Genomic DNA, 17,191 nt, shown 5'->3' with positions numbered 1-17,191 from the left:
GAGCTGCCCCTTCTGTGCCAAAGACCCTGTCTACTGACCCCAGGCAGCAGCCGCTGAGTTTTCTCCATCTACCATCTGCCAGCTAGCAGTGCTCCCGATTTCTGGATTTTCATTCATTGTAATCTTTGCTTTCTGCAGCTGGGATTGGTTTAGTTGAAAAAAAGAAAAAAAAGTTCTGCAATAACAGTGTTAAACAAATAGCGCCGGGCCTGGTATTTTTAGATACGTTAAAATTCTCTTTAAGCACGATGTGAGGGCCTGAAAAACTCAGTCTGTTTCCTATGGCTGAGCGAATACTGATAAGAGCTTTATCCAATTTATAAGGCAAGAGAAGGAAATAATCATGTGTGATGGAATTGGACAAATAATCCAGCTCCAAACAATTATGAAATATAATGCAATTACAGAATACCGTGCCAGGGTTCTGGAAGTACCAGATTCTTCTCTTTCGTGAATCAACGATAATGCAGAATTTTAAGGCGCACGGGCCTCGTGAGTAACCAAAAACTGTAGGCAACCAAAACTCAAGACAAAACCAATATAAACACATGTGCGTGCGGCGGGCACACCCTCTATTTCGCAAGTTTGTGAACTGATTTCACAGCGCCCCACAGACACACCCTGCCCTCGGCATCGAGCTGGCAAAAAGCATTTTAACTCATGGCAGCCAAAGAGAAGTCCAATTCTGTAGATCAGGGGGAAATTTATATTCAGCTGATTTTTTTTTTTCTTTTGGAGAAATAGGGGAGGAGTCTCATTACAGAAGCCGCCCAGCAGAAACGGATAAGATTTTTTTAATGTTTATTTATTTTGAGAGAGGGGGACAGCATGAGCAGGGGAGGGGCAGAGAGAGAGGGAGAGGGAGAGTCCCAAGCAGGCTCCGTACTGTCAGCGCAAAGCCCAACTCGGGGCTCAATCCCAACAACTGTAAGAACATAACCTGAGCTGAAATCAAGAGTTGAACACTCAACCCACTGAGCCAACCCAGGAGCCGCTGGATGAACTTTCTCAATGGCTTTTCTCCACTTCTAAGCTCCCGCTCTCCCACCGCTAACTGCCCTTCTCCCTGGGCCTCATCCACTCGGACCCAGAGCAGGCTGTTTCTCCTCAAGTGCAGAAGCCTAATAACTAAAAACAAGGACTCTTTCTTCCTGTGATGTCTGCTTAATAGAGTGAGGCCCTCCCTGCAGAGGTCAAGGTTAGAGGCATGCATACGCCTAAATCCTTCCTTTCATTTCGCTGGGTTGTGGTGTGGACTATAGTTCAGGTACAATTAAGGAAGGGCCAGAGGGGGTTGAAAACAATGGGAAGGAAATGGGGGAGGGGGCTTAGGGAAGGAATACCCCTCCTTGAGGCTGGGGTGAGGAACAAACCTACCCTCCCTCTTCACCACCTTGATCGTCACCGAACTTCTGAGAAGCCAGGAAGCCAGACTGAAAAGATGAGGGTTAGGGGCACGGACTGAAGGAAGCCAGTCTGGTCTCCATTCACCTGACATCTCTCCCGGGTGCCTCCCACCCACAACTCAGGAAGACCCACGTATGCACCTGTCGTCAAGTCTATCTCCTCCTCCAAATAGAGCAATCCTTCCTTCTGGGGTCACTAAGACCCTACTGTCAGGTGGCTTTCCAGGTCCCTAGGAGAGAGCAAGACAGTGGAGGGAACTGACCAACGGTCCCAGACCTCAGGTGCCAGCTCTTTACCATGGAGCTTTACCAAGGTGCAAGCTCTTCTTGCCTGAGTTTCCTCCGAACAAGCCCCGCCTGGTGGGCAGGCGCACGCTGAGCTCTCCTGCAGTGCTCTTACTTCATACACAGTGACTCTCAGGACAACCTCTGACCAGACAGGCATGCTCTCCACCGCCCCCTCCACGGCCAGGCTCCCCCACCATAGCACCCATCTCAGGGCTGGACATACGAATCCTTCTTCACATTGCTGCCAGGGTAATCTTTCTGAAATTGAACCTCCTCTTTCTCCCTCTCTCCTCCCCTCTCCCTCTTGCACAAAAGCACGCACATGCATGCATACACACACAGACACACACACACACACGCACGCACACTTTTGTTTTATTACTTTCAGAGTAGAACTTCCCTTTGCTTTTAGGGACAAATTCAAATCCTCCAATGGCTTGCAAAGCCCTTCAAGATCTGGCCTCTGCCCTTAACACTCTCTCCACACCCCAGCCCCTTGCTGCTTCTTTAGGTTCCTAGAGCACGGACGCCCTTGCAGCCTCTGATGCCTGCACCTGCAGCTGTCTCCTCTTCCTCTTCCCTCGCCTCTCCCTCCTCCTTCTCTTTCTCCTCTCCTCTTCTTCCTCCACTCTTCTGAGAGCCCCAGCTTCTTACCATCCTTCAGACATCACTTCAATACTGTCTCCCTAAAGAGGCCTTCGTGACAATCCTATCTAAATTGGGTTTCCTATACACAAACCTACCCAAGGCATAACTCTCCAGCACAGCGCCCCATGGCTCTCAGCTTTGTGGCTGAAATTTACTTACTGAAATTTGCAATCACTAATCTCTTTGTTCTCTTTTTTACCGTCCATCTAAGCAGCTTACTGTTAGCCCCAAGATGGCAGAGACTATGATTCATTCATCCAGCATCAGCACTCCACATATCCTGAAATCATGATGTTATTATATTACCATAACTTAGATTTCTCTTGTTTCTTACAGACTGACCAAAAAGAATTATCATTCCTATATGTAGGCAACAGTGAAGAGACAGCCTGAGTTGGGGGGGTTTGTACTGGGAAGTCCTGGAAACAAATGTGGATAAGATACAATAGGCTGGCAGGGCAGCTCTCGGAAGCTGGTAAGTGTGGGCTTGATGTGGCTGTGCACTTTGAGAGAAGCAATGGTGAATGAAACCATCCCCAGGGCTTTCCTAGTCTTGCCACCAGACATGTGAAATAGTGAAAGGACTCCGAGCCCACATCGGTGAGAATAATGTAAGACAGAGTAAGGTCTTCAAATATCATATCTAAAAGAGATCAGATATTGTGATAGTTGCTCTCATGGGCAAAATCGGGTCCAACTGGTGCAACCTTCAAGGAACTGAGCTCACCACAATACAAAATCAAATATGTTAATACCTCAGACTGCCTAAAATGAAACCAATTACTTCATGAGGTAGCGAAGTCCCTAGTGCTGGAAACGATAAATTGGGGACAGAAAAAAAGATTATTGGGGAGATTATTTCCACCTTCGATGGTCCCTGCCATTCCGAGATTCAAAGGGCAATGGAGAACCATCAAAAGTCTTGAGACAAGGTGATGGGACAAAATGTTGTCTTGAAAAGATCTATGAAAAGTTTTGAAAACAGAAAAGTTTTCAGTACCAAAGAATTAGTGGTGCCTTGAGATATCGTTAGACCAGGGTGGACAATTATTACTCCAAATGAAATCTGCCTTGACAAAATCAGTTCAAGAAAATAGAGCTTTCAAGATTTGTATCAACTATCAAAGTCTCCAAGATAAGAACTTCCTTCATGACTAACATCTTTAACAAGGAGACGAATGCTTCTGCATCAGAGATTTTAGAATATATTTCAAAAAGAATGACCCCTCACCTTAACATTCTATGTGGGATACTCAATTACAGCAGTGTTCAAGATCAAAAACTTGTGGGATGTCTGATCTGTTTACATATATTTCAACCAGCAGTCGAAGAGCTTTCTTTCCTGTAAGTAATTAAAAGAAGGCTCTCAGAGCAGAAAGGTCTAAAGGGGCCTTAAGCTACCTGGGCCTCATGTAACGCTCTTAGTACAAAACCCTTAGTTAAAAATTTCAGGGGCACCTGGGTGGCTCAGTTGGTTAAGCATCCAAATTCGGCTCAGGTCATGATCTCGTGGTTTGTGAGTTTGAGCCCAGACCATGATCTCGTGGTTTGTGAGTTCAAGCCCCGCGTCGGGCTCTGTGCTGACAGCTCAGAGCCTCGAACCTGCTTCAGATTCTGTGTCGCCCTCTTTCTCTGCCTCTCCCCCACTGGCTCACTCTCTCTCTCGCTCTCTCTCTAAAAAATAACTCAGCATTAAAAAATAATAATAAAAATTTCAAAGATGCCAGCCTTCTTTTTGGTTCCTCATCACCTGATAGTTCTTTACCAGTTTTGGTCATGGAGGAAAAGGCCATCTTCCCACAAACTCTGTAACAATCAGGCCTGCGGGTGCTCAACCCTGAGCAATGAGCAGTGCGCCTGCTAGATAGCCTCCCCTTTCTTTTTCTTCTCCTTTTCTTTTACTGTGTGACTAAGAGAAGGGTCTCTGCAGCAGAAATGCATCTGTGAAACCCTGGGTAGTGATTCAAACAGTTGCCAAATGAGCCAACTGCTGGAACTAAATGGGCTTTGCTAGGGGGTTGGTAGTGGTTATGATTTCGGCTCGCCCTAGATCCACAGGCACAGGCAAAGGCCCGCGTCACCCGGTGCCTCCCTCCCCGACGCATGGTAGAATAGGCACCTGTTGCCAACGGACTTAATTCTCTTTTACCAATTAATGAAAAACCAATAAGCATGTTTTTCACCCCTTGCAATTAGAGACATTGCTTTGCCTTCCGGTATGGAAGGGAGGGGAAAGATGACGACAGGTGCAGCGAAATATAGTGGCTTCCTCCGGTCCTGGCTGTGACCGGGTCAATCAACCCTACAGCAAATGGTAAATTCAAGCCTACGATGCCAAACCGCCGCTAATAAAACACAGCCTCACTGGCTGAACACCGAAATACGTATTTCAACCCTCTGCAAGGATTGAAAAGAGAAGGCACAACAAAAGGAAAAGCCCAAGCTTTCTGCATTTTCTTTTCGTATTTCAGTCGGCGGAAAGATATTTTTTTTCAACTTAATAGAGGGTGACACCAGATTTATTTAGGCTGGAGAAAACAGCGAGCCCCTGAGTACATGAAGTAATACCGTGCAAACCACAGCACAGGTGCCTCCGTTGTCTCAGGCAGCTGACTTTTGGAAAGAGCAAGAGGGCTTAAACATCAGAAAATATTCTTACTCGCCAGACGTCACAGCCCCTGGAACGGGGCTGAGCGAAAACGTTGTGGCAAAGCCAACGTGCAAATCGAAGCCGGTGATTTCGGCTAAGGGCTTGGGTTTGGGAGGCTTCACGGCTTCATCTCCAAAGCCCCGATTTGAAACCACGGTGCGCAGCATGTGCGTGAGGCTTCACGCTTTCCTCTGAAACCCAGGCCCGCCAATGCATCTCTGGATGCAACTGGGGGGTCTTAGAATCTTCTCTAAAGAACCGAACTAAGCCATGGAACTCCAACTGGAAGCCCTGCTCCTACCCAGAGAAGCGTAAGTTCCATTGAAAGGTTTTAGGGAAAAAGATGAGAGGTGGGGAAGTGCTTGCCGGCCCAGGACCTTAGGTGCTCAGTTTAAGCCCCCACCACAGTCTCCCAACGGGACTGTCGCTTCGGAGGGAAACCTCCATGGTGGGAAATGTAGCCCTTTCTGGTCTATTAATATAGGATGCTAGTGGCTGTGAACGAAATTCTCCAAAAGAGGGGGGGGGGGGGGGTTCTCACTGTGAAGGTAAACTGCACTTTTTTTTTTTTTTTTCCCACCTGGGAAAGAAGAAAGAAGAAATTTGCCAGGGCACCATTCTGTCGATGCAAAACCTTTCCTATGGACCCCAAACAAAAGCTGGAAAAACAAGCCTGATGGGTCTCCCCCCCCATCCCAACCCTCCCCCCCCCGCCACCCCGGACCATCTTCAAGGCTAGAAATCAAAGAATTTTTCCAATCCCAGGATTAGCAAGGAACCGAGAGGGAAAACGTGAGGGAGAGAAAAAAAAGAAAAACATGTTTAAGAGAGTCCTAGCTCACGACCTTCAGACACCAGCGCTGGAGAACGGAGTCGGCAGCTGTCACCCCACGCGTCCCCGCCACCCCAGGACTGCAGCCGCAGGGGGAGCGCCTCCACCCGCCCCGGATGCGAGGGAAGGCTGCCAGGAGGTGGTGCCCCACACGCCAGGTGAACTCCACGGGGGACGTCCGCCCACCCGCCCACCTCCGCTGTCCCAGTTTTCTCTGTTGTCTCTGCGCAGCCCCGGCGCCTGAGGTTACTGGGTAATTCATCCCCCCGCGCGCCAGCCAGTTAAGCCTTGGGCCTTTTTTAATGGCCTCAGGTGTGAGTACCAGCGAGCCCCGTGGAGCAGCGTTGGCCGGGCCGAGATCACAGGGAGCCGGGTACCGGCCGTCCCTGCGCGCCAGGGCCCCCGCGCCCAGGCTGCTGACTGCGCCCCAGTCCCCACCCCCCACCTCCAGGTGGCGGGGAGGCCGAGGAGCCTGCCTGTGTGAAGAGAAACTCAGAGGTGCCCTGGGACAAGGAGCCAGCTTAAAATAAGGCATGTGGAGACATTCACCCTGTGCTTAGGACCTGCTCGATAAACGGCGAATTCCCTCAGATACCCCAAATCGCGGGCAGAGCCGGAGGAGGATGAACCGCTTGAAGGAGAGGGGAAAGGAAGAGGGTGTAGGTCGGGGAGGATTTCTGCAGAGCCTGCGGTTGGGGGGGGTAGGTGCTAACCAGGGAAGGTAATTCTGCAAAATTGGAACACAGGCAACGTATCTGTAGGCAACTCTGACAAAGGGCACAATCTAGGAAATTGAATAGGGATTTGTCCCCTGTCTCTCAGCCTACTGGACCCACTTTCCTTGGGCTACATCTCCCCAGATCCCTGCCCCTCGCTGAATCTTCCTGTTAACCAATAGGGAGAAAAAGAGTAGGTCTGGGGATCACACAACGTAGACGGAATAAGCAACAGGGGCCTGCTTGACAGTTTTTGAGACAGAGAGAGACTCAGGTCTCTCTTTTGCCCAGAAAATTCCTTTCTGAGCCATTCCCCCTGTGCATCCGCACACACACCCACACCAAGATATCCCCTGCTCCCCCGTCAAGGGCCTGAAGTTCGTATCTTTGGTTAAAGCAACTGAAAACATCTGCATCTAAAAAAAAAAAAAATGTGTGTGCTACTTTGGAAGGAGAATCCTTTGATCCATTCTTAGTTGTTAAAGTTGTGGCACAAAGAGTTTTCTCGGGGTATCCGGCCAGTTACTCGAACGAGGCACAGGTGAGTTAAGTACGTATTGACGGTAAGTCCCGGGGTGAGAGATACTGTCTAGTTGGAGTGCCACCAAAAGAAGCACACACACACCCCACACTTTGAGACACGCACACTCTATGATTTTGGCCAGGATTGGACTTAGATGTCAGAAGCCCAGGTTGCCCGCTCATAATCTTGTCCCATCCGCTGGCGTGGCCATGAGGACATCCAGTCTGATCGTTGGCTGCTACACTCTCCAAATGTGAGTGCACGCCCTGTGAGCGGCTGCACCAGCGCCAGCTCTGGCATCAGGCACCCTTAGGTCTGACTCCTAACATTGCCCCCTCCTGACTCAACCGCTTGAATTCGAGTTCGGCTCTCACCGGGAGCAGCTATGCGACCATCAGGCAAATCATCTGCCCTCCCGGGGTCTCTCCTTCCTCATCTACCATCTGAGCTCGGTCGCATCCCACAGCCCGTGGAAAGCGCTCGGCACGGTGGCCGGGCACATCGGGTCAGGACACACGCTCCATGAAAAGTGAACTATTTTTACTTCACCAACAATCGCTTTTCCTGCTCTGAGCTTCCGCTTCCCTTATCTGTAAAGTGGCGACGATCATATTACGTTTACAGGAGCACTGCCGAGGTCTGCAAGAAACAGACGTGGAGCGTGGAGCGCCCGTGCCTGACCGAGCGAGGAAGTGTTCAGCACATGATGGTTGTGATGGCTGAGGATTGAGATGAGGGGGGAGGAGGAGGGGGAGGATTTTGATGTAGTGCCCCTGGAGGCCAAGCCAGGAAATTCACAGCCATCAGCCCTAAACACCCACTTGCAGCAAAGGTTGACCTCCCCCTGGAAGCTCCCGTCCCCCGCAGCTGGGCCTGGATGGCCTCAGGAAGCTCGCGCTCTCTCTCTCTCTCTCTCACCAGATTGCTTCTTCCTTTGCCAAACGGGTTTTAAGCCACAATAGCAAAGAGCAAGCGATCCAGTCTGCAACTGCATAGAAAAGAACCCGAATTCAGGGGCTCTCCATATTTACTTGTGCCTTCCTTTCCCCCTTTTTTCTAAGCTCTGATGTGAGGTGGTGTGAGGTGGTGTCTTGGAGAATTGACTCATCTGCCCGTATTTGTTCATTACAGCTGTTGCTAGGAAGTTATTATGTAAATGGCTCTGCTTCTCACTCTCCATTATGCTTTTTCTCTTATTATTGTGAGATGGAATTAAGTGCCAGCCCTGTGCTGAGTTTTCATTAGACCCTTTCCATACTCTTCCGTATTTTTCTCTCTGGCTTTATCAGTCACTTTAGAAGTTAATCCTTTTATATTTTAAGGACTTTAAAGAAGATATAAAACCTCTCGAGGATCCTGGGGGAGGGGCTGGATTTCAAAGCGGCTTGAGCTCTCCCTGTTCATTGTGTCAATAGTTACGCCAGGCTTTTTTAATTTTCAAAATTCAAATTAAAACATCATCATGCTCCTATAAGCTTCACTACCTCTAATAATCAAAGAGCAAGTTTCGGCTTGACACACGGATAAGGCAGTGCTGAGCCACATTCATGACCGTCCCCTCCACTGGATTAGGTAATCAGGTTTAATAAAGATGAAAATCTTTCAAGAAGAAAGGAAAAAGCAAACCCTAGTCCTAAAAGTGGGTGTTTTTCTGTTTGTTTGTTTGTTTGTTTGTTCGTTTAATTAAGACATTACTACAAAATCCATTTTGGAAAACATAGGACTAGGTGGCTGTTCTATTTCTTGCCACATTCCGAAAGATATTTGTTACATGTTCCAAAGTGCAGAGTCAATATAATTTTTACCCCCCGAAGGGACACCAAACATATATGAAGATTTCAAAACCAGCCCAGCAGGCTTTCCAACAGATGGAAAGTGAAGTTGCACATTTCATTTCGGTTACCTACCTCTAAATCATTGATTTTTGTAGAAATGTCACACCGTGCTTGAAGAGAAGTCTCTCTTTCTCCATAAACATACAGCGGACTTCGCAGAAAATGCCAACATTTTCAGTTAAGAGAGCAAGCTTCAGAAAAGCCCATGAAATTCAACTCACTCTCCCATCTTAGGCACACAATACCCAGCGACTTCAATTACACACCACCTTTCATCCCTACATGTCAGGAGCAGTTTTAAGCCTAAAACAAGCAGTGAATTGGCCTCACCCTGCTGAAAACTTGTGGGAAGAACAGTGGGGATCAACTACTTACTCTTTAGTTTCAATACACCAAGGAAAAAGGGTCAGACTTATTGCTTGAGGTAATAAGGCCAAAGCTGTAAGGGGTAAAAAGACTACAGGTTTACACCTGTAGTTTTATTTTTCACGATGCTTTAACCTTCCGGCCAAATCTTCAAAGACGAGAACCAGCATTCTAACATAAAAACACAGGTTCAAATTCAGTACCCCGCCCAAACGATCTACATTCAGCCTAATTTTCTGCTACTAAGAAAGGGCAAAAAGAAAGAGGAGGTGGAGAAAAACTGTCACAGAAGGATTGTCACAAGTCTAGATGTCCCCAGCAGAAGTAAGGTCACATCGCAGAGAACGCTGAGTTCACAGAGGGGAAATTGAGGAAAACACAAGGAAATGACATGTGGATTTCATTTAATTCCCGATTCAAACTTTAAAAAAGGAAAGAAAAAAAAAATCAGGGAAACAAGTGTAGTACTGGGCATTAGATGATACCCATTATGGTTAATTTTTTAATTTTGTTAGTAACATGAGAGAAAATGGCCATTGTTTCTTTTTTGTTTAAGTTCATTTATTTTGAGAGAGAGACTGAATGTGTGGGAGGAGCAGAGAGAGAGGGAGAGAGAGGCAATCCCAAGCAGGCTCTGCACTGTCAGGGCCGAGCCCTACATGGGTCTCAAACTCAAGGAACTGTGAGATCGTGACCTGAGCCAAAACCAGGAGTCAGACCTTCAACCAACTGAGCCATCCAGGTGCCCCGAAAATGGCCATGTTTTTAAGAGCTGCATATTCACGTATGTATGGGTGAAATGAGAACTGGCTGGGATTTATTTTAAAACACTTAAGCAAAAATGAAAAGAAGTGAATGGAGGAAACAAGAAAGGGAAACTCTGGACAACTGAATCTGAGTCAAGGGCATATGAGGATTCATTATTACTGTTCTCATTATTAAGACATTCGTGTATGTTTGAAAATCTTCACAATGAATACTTAATGGAGTTCCCCTTACTCAAAAAGGTTGCAGATCCATAAACCAGGGGTCTAAGAGTTTTCTGGGCGTTTATCTGGCAGAGGGAGAAAGAGACAGCTTACTAACTAAGCTCCACTTAAAGAGCCCTGAGGTCTCGGGCATTAGGGTAAAGATGATCGATGATCTTTGGGCAAGAAGACTACCCCTCTCAGGAAGCGTGTTGACTGATTATGACTTCTCTCTCCCTAGAGTCTGAGCTCAATGTTTTTATTAACCTAGTGACACATAAAGGAAAAAAAAAAAAGTTGGGCAAGCCCATTAATTATGGCTAACTGTAGCACAAAGCTCAATGCGGAAGTGGATAAGACAGGCTGTAGGGGTGGAGACGGGTGGTGTTTCATAAATGCACCAAAGTGAGGGAGGTGCCATATTAGAAGGAACAGTGGGATGCGGAGGGGTGCCGTCTACCTGCAGGATCAGGAGGGGTTTCCTAAAGTGACTTTTAAGATGACGCTTCAGCATCTCCCTGTCCTCGCTGCTGCACCTGTTCACTATTTGTAGCGTATGTCGGTCATCGACAAGTACTTATTGAATGTTATTGAGCTCTCTTGCCACTGTCCTCAAAGATGGCCAGTAGCTCAACTTAGGTGCAAGATGAAATCCAAGTTCTTCAGCCAGTCATTCGGGGCCCATCACGGCCACACCCCTCCTCTGCAGTGTGTCCGGCCTCACCTCCTCCCAAGCCGTCCCAGTAAGCCCCATCTCTCCAAACCTCCTCCAACCCTGATCACTCAACATATCCAGGATGCACCTGTGCCTGGCCCTAAAGAAGGAGGAAAAGAGATGAATGTAGGTGCCTGAGAGAGGGGCAGGGGGGGTACTATCATCAGCCACAGGCAGGGGTGGGGGTCATCAAGAGGGAGATCATGGGGGCCTCTGCTACTGACCCTAACCAATAAGTAGGGAAATTGTCAATCGTTAAGAAAAATATTGGGTCTCTGCATCCAAATAAAATCTTCAATAATGGCACTGCGACCCTACTTGGAGAAGGGCTTTCCACACCATCTCTTAAAACAAAATTTTTGTTTAACATTTATTTATTTTTTGAGAGACAGAGAATGAGCAGGAGAGGGGCACAGAGAGAGGGAGTCACAGAATCCAAAGCAGGCTCCAGGCTCTGAGCAGTCAGCACGGAGCCCAACACAGGGCTTGAACTCATGAACCGTTTTGTTGTTGTTGTTGTCGTCGTTGTTGTTGTTGTTTTCCCACAGCCTCGCTTAAATGAGGAGTTTCTAAGTAATCACATAGAGGTGAGTTTATGTCCTTCATGTCCCAAATACCGTCTTGGTTTGCATTCCTCCAGAACGAATGTCAGTGTATGGGTTTGAGTACAAGGTGGTGCTTTAGGAGATAAGCGTGGACGTATAGGCGAAGGAGGTACGGGACACAGGGGAGGAAATAAGCCAATAAGAGCGTGTTGTGACGCAAGGTACAACAGCGGGCCATTGGACTTAATCCCACTGGAGAGCTCAGACACAGTCCATGGAGCCCATGCTGAGAGGGAACCCGCCCCCCAGGGGGCAGGAGCCCAGACACTCCTCCGCCACGTCTAGTCAGTCACTGACTGAGAACCTAGGGGAGGGGAGAGTCACGCCTGCCCCGCTCCCCATGCATGGCCTCATAGCTCTGGCAGACAATGAGCTGCAAGTGTGGGAGAGGGAAGCGGGGCTCCCACGCCTAGAAATTGTAAGTGCTGCAAGGATATGAGCAGTTTCCTGATGCACGTGCCCAGGTTTAGACATACACCCTCATATACAAGTCTGTGAAGTCACGTTCGTAAAAATCCCAAAGATGGGAAAAAGCGCCACAATGAGTTAACCAGGGTGTTTGATGAAGTTCATCTTCGCAAATCATCTTTGTGTAGCAGGAGTCATCAAACTAAAGACTGCAAGCCAGCCAAAGCTGGCCTGTTTCCATAAATAAAGTTTTATCCGAACACGGTCACGTATGTTCGCTTACCATTGCTGCCTGTGTGCTATGTCGGAGTAGAGTGGTTGTCACAGAAACCAAGTGGCCTGCAAAGCCAAAAACATTTACTGTCTGGCCCTTTATGGGAAACACTTTTGTTTCCCTGTTAGCCTGTTTTCTCTGAACCATCACGTAGGACGTCCAGAAGCAACCTCACTTCCCCTGAATAGTCCTTTTACCCCTAAAGAAATGGCTTCCAAATTTGTGTGTCTGTCATTCCATATCCATTCTCCAATATGTCTCTCACTACACTGCACTGTCCATATTCACCTTTGTATCTAGCTCAACACCACCACCAGAACCGAGTTTTATTCACATTTAGATGCCTAACATCTAGATATTCAATAAATGCATATTTAAATAAAATGAATTCATTTGGGGGATTTGAGCTCCCTGGTCATCGATCTAGTCCGGGTTGGGTTCCAGAAAATGCAGACAACTTGCTCAAGATCACATACATGGCCAGCATCAGACCCAGGTAGGTCCTCTTGTTCCCCAGTCTAGGGTTGTCTGTTATATATGGACACGATCAGGCCGCATTACTGCCCTTGAGACACACGTGCTCCCTTTAACACATGGCATTTTCCGAGAAGCAACTCAAGGTGATGACTTTATACCTTCTCTGCTTGACCTGGATTACTATACCTAGCGGTCGCCTGGTCCGCACAAGCCTCACAGCGTCCGTGACCATGATCTACATCTCTGAAAACCGTCCTCCATCTACTAACCATTGTTCCCAAGATCAAACCTCGAAAGTCTCTCACGAGGCTCCGTGACCCGTTATCTTTCAAAACCACCTTAGGTGTCAGTAATAGATCTTTCACCTTCTGAAGAGGTAAATCAAAGCTTTGGACATAACCAGCAAAAAAATGGCTTTTCATTGTTTCTGCCTATTATAACCACAAGTGTTCAGATGGCACCTTTCAGAGCTGCTGAAACAGTAAACAATAACAGAACATCTTTACTGCCTGATAACGAGAAGCGACTTACCTTCATCAAAATAAATCTCAGCAGATTTCAACACCCTTGGAAAAAGCCGGAGGAAAAAAGAAAAAGAAAAACGTTAGTGAAATGATATTTTATTTATATCTTTTATTTATGTCCTGCTTTTTAAAAATAGGCATCACACACCCTAAATACAGGCAAAAGCTGCATCCAACCAGTTAAGGAAATTTGTTACCTGCTTAGCGATTTTTTTTTAATGTAATTCAGAAAAAGTTAAGCCAAGCTACAGATGAAAGCCTTTGCCGCAAACTGCCTATCAGCCCTAGTCCATCTGAGGCCTGCCTGCAGAACCAAAGGAGGAATTTGTTTTTTTTTTAATATTCATGTCAACATAAATTTAAGAGCTATTTTTCTCTCTTCAGGAAAGATAAGGCTTAATTTTTAGGATTTCCAAAAATAACTGCCTCTCCCCTCTTCATGTCAGAATCCTGCCTCGAAATCCTATCTTTTTTAAGATGGCCAAGATCTATGTCAAATCTCTTAAAGGCAATGCTTTGCATTCGATAGATATTTAAAGACGCTTTTAGACTTGTTTCATATGTTTAAACAACAATTCACGGTAGGACACAATGAGGGGGAACCACAGTTGGAAAAGTGATCTAGCTCGATGTGAAGGTAGAGGTGAAGTCCATCGTGGGCCACACCAGCATATCTCCACTTTGCAGACGAGGAGGACATAGCCCTGAAATGTTCAGTGCCTTTCCCCAGATCGCAATGAGCACAGAAAAATGAAAAAGTGTAGACCTTCTACCTTCAGGTATGAGTCCTTTCTTTGGCCTGAGGCTGACATCTGTGCCCAATGGTGCTAACTTCTCTTAATTATACTCTTCGTGCATTTCATAAATTTTAATTCAAATGAAAAGAGTGAGAACAGACAGGTAAACTAGTCACGTCAAGCAGCGTAAGGTTATCGCAAAAGTTACAAGACGACGTGGCCGACCGTGACCGACACCCGTAGGCAAGTCTTCTGTTCTGTGGCAGGTTTGCTACACTTCTTCAGGCTCTTGGTCCAGATTTGGCAAGAGAATAATCGGAAGAGGACTGCATCAAGTTTGAGAGGTTAACATTATCAAGTTCAGACTCCCGTCCAACGTGATTGCTTACTTCTGCCCCGGCCCCTCCCCCCCCCCCCCCCCCCCCACGGCGCACGGGATCTGCGATCATTTGAGGACCCACCCATGATGCTGATTAACCTGAAACACAATGTTTACAGGAAAAATTATAATCTCAAAGTGCACTTAAAATCATTCAATCTAGTGCCACTCTCTGGACAATGGGTAAGCTAATATTTCAAGATAAGTGTATGGAGAAATTTATCTATCCTAGGAGAAAAAAAAAAAGTACAATATCCCCGTGGGAATTTTTGTCTCTCCCTATATATCTGTCTTTGGAAAAAGATTTTTATCTGTAGGATTGAAAACAAGAAAAGATACCCAGGCATTAATAAGGATAGGCAGAATCCAGTGTTATTCACTTAGCTACAAATAGTAGCCCCTGAGAAAATGATCCATTCAAATAATAATCTCTTAAAATGATATTTGACTATTATATACCCGATGTGATTTGTGTTGAATTTAATTATCTAAATTTAAAATACAAGAGACATCTAAAGCCATTATTTCATTTGGAGTTGAATGAAGTAAGTCATTTGGAAGTACAGTTTAATTTTTTAAAGTCATAGCATAACTAAGGGAGATGTCTCAGTCTATTTCTACTCTGGAAACACACAAGAGCAGCCTGCGACGCTTAATTGTAAAGTGCGATCTTCTAAAGGAGCAAAATTAAGTAGTCGGATGTATTTGCTACATTAAGGCAAAACGAAAACTACTATGATTAGAGCAGTTTGAGAAAAATGGATGTAAAATACTTTCCGTTTAAATTATAGCAACGGCTACAATTAAAAGAGCACTTTGCTACTTGCTGGATGGCAGGAAGATTGTTTTCTTATGCAGTTTGGCGTTTGGGTTTTTTCTGTTGTTGTTGTTTTTTTTTTTTTTTTTTTTTCATGCAGCCCTGCTCCGGCCCATCTCCAGGCTCCCTGAATGGCTCTCCTGAGAAGCAGGGGCCTCTGCAGAGCTCCCTGAAAAGGCCACAGGAAAAAAAGAGGCTCAGAAAATCTAATCATGGCCAAAAAGGAACCAGACACAGGAATGAAAGCGTCAATCAAATTCAGTTCACAGAGGGGTGGCCTCAGCTGCTGTCTGTGATCAGTCGCAAATGGCTGTGCTGGCCTCCTGAAGGTGGAGAAAGCTTAACAGGCTGTTGCTGAGAAAGGCGACTGTCTTTTTTAAAAGCTCTTATTAGTTCTAAAAATAGGGACAATATTTATTGTGTATTGCAACATATGGGTAGAAGACCATCAAAGACTGAACTGCATAGACCAAAACCCAAACCCATTCCGCACCCCAGTGACAGGGGGCTGTGTTCTCACGGACGTTTCCGTCAATTTCCACACATACGACAGGAGATCACACCAGGCCTACTCTTCCTTTTTTTTTTTTTTTTTTAATGTTTATTTTCTTTTTGAGAGAGAGTGACAGAGCATGAGTGGGGGAGGAGCAGAGAGAAAGGGAGACACAGAATCCGAAACAGGATCCGGGCTCCGAGCTGTCAGCACAGAGCCCGACGCTGGGCCTGAACCCACAAACTGCAAGATCGTGACCTGAGCCGAAGTCGGACGCTGAACCGCCTGAGCCGCCCAGGTGCCCTGCACACCAGCTTGTGTAGCCTTACCTTTCCCCCACTCCGTGTGAAGTCCAGAAGTGTATAGAAAAGTGGAGAGGGACTTTTACTTGGTGCTAAGAGCCGGTCTCTACCATGTTTCCCAAGTTTCTCTGATAATATAAATTACCTGAGCAATTATTTAAAACACAGACAAGCAGATTCTCTCCTCTGAAGAGGCTGACGTTTTACCTCATGAGTGGGGCCTTTCGATCCATATTTTTGCCCAGAGCTTCGGTTATCTCCTATAATTGGGTGGTTCGGCAAGCTGTGTTCTGTGCGGTCAGGCAAAATCAGGATTCAGCTCATCCTAAAGAATAGAAGGGAGGGGTGTGGACGGAAATAACTTGGAAGGAACACGCAAAGAAATAGGCAAGCCCTAAGAGATATCTTGCCTCACCTTTTATTTCTGTGTAGACCAGGAGAGAAGGGGGGACCATTACTCTACTTTTTTTTAGATTTCTTACGAGCTCTCTGATTTGTCATTTTATACTATACCTATCTCTCTCCCTGTAGTTATCAGCAAGACAACAGCTTTTATTTATTATTTTTTTAAAGAGAGAGTGTGTGAGCACAAGTAGGGGGGAGAGAGAGAGAGAGAGAGAGAGAGAGAGAGAGAATCTTAAGCAGACTCCACACTCAGCACAGAGCCTGATGTGGGGATCACGACCTGAGCCAAAATTGAGTCTGATGCTCATCCGACTGAGCCACCCAAGCGCCCCTGCCAACAGCTTTATATACTCAAGAAAGGGGAGTCTGAATGATTAAGAGTAGTAGACGGCGTATCCTCTTTTGTGGAGGACCCAGAATAAAGAGGTACCTGCGTTCTGAGGTCAGCGGAGAGAGAGGAAGTACAGGTGAGGGGCCCAAATGCAATTCTGGGAATTTGTGCCCTGACAGAAATTCCAGAAAGTTCTTGCAACTGGAGTGCCTTGGAGAGGAAAATAGTGATGGAACCTGTTCTCACTGCTCTTCATTTTGACGTAAAAGTGATGCGAAGCCCCAGGAATCTCCCAGCCACCCTCACTGTCCTGGGGCCTCTCCTGAGACGAGCAGAGAGCACGCTTCCCGACCACATTTTGTGAGCCGACTGTGCTTCTGGAGGACCTGACCGTCTCCACCGTGGAAGATGCCAAGCATCTATGTTTCCTACAATCTAAATATCGCCCACTTGCCAGATGTTTCACCTAAACTTATACATGAAGGTCTCTCT

General features: G+C 46.6%; 1 long non-coding RNA gene across 1 annotated transcript in view; it reads right to left on the bottom strand.

Moving 5' to 3' along the window:
- LOC109245343 (uncharacterized) overlaps positions 1 to 16,905 on the bottom strand; it is a 112,738-nt gene extending 95,833 nt beyond the window's left edge. Inside the window, exons 1-3 of the long non-coding RNA XR_008422837.1 lie at positions 16,799 to 16,905; positions 16,171 to 16,288; positions 13,243 to 13,277 (exon numbers count right to left, since the gene is read on the bottom strand). This is a non-coding gene — a long non-coding RNA (uncharacterized LOC109245343). The remainder of the gene's footprint in view (positions 1 to 13,242; positions 13,278 to 16,170; positions 16,289 to 16,798) is intronic.
- Positions 16,906 to 17,191: the final 286 nt, after the last annotated feature.

Source organism: Panthera pardus, unplaced genomic scaffold (assembly GCF_024362965.1).
Source record: "Panthera pardus isolate Hobbes unplaced genomic scaffold, ASM2436296v1 HiC_scaffold_17, whole genome shotgun sequence".
Lineage (NCBI taxonomy): Eukaryota > Metazoa > Chordata > Mammalia > Carnivora > Felidae > Panthera > Panthera pardus.
The sequence above is the reverse complement of the archived record's forward strand: the minus strand, read 5'-3'. Positions and strand labels throughout refer to the sequence as shown.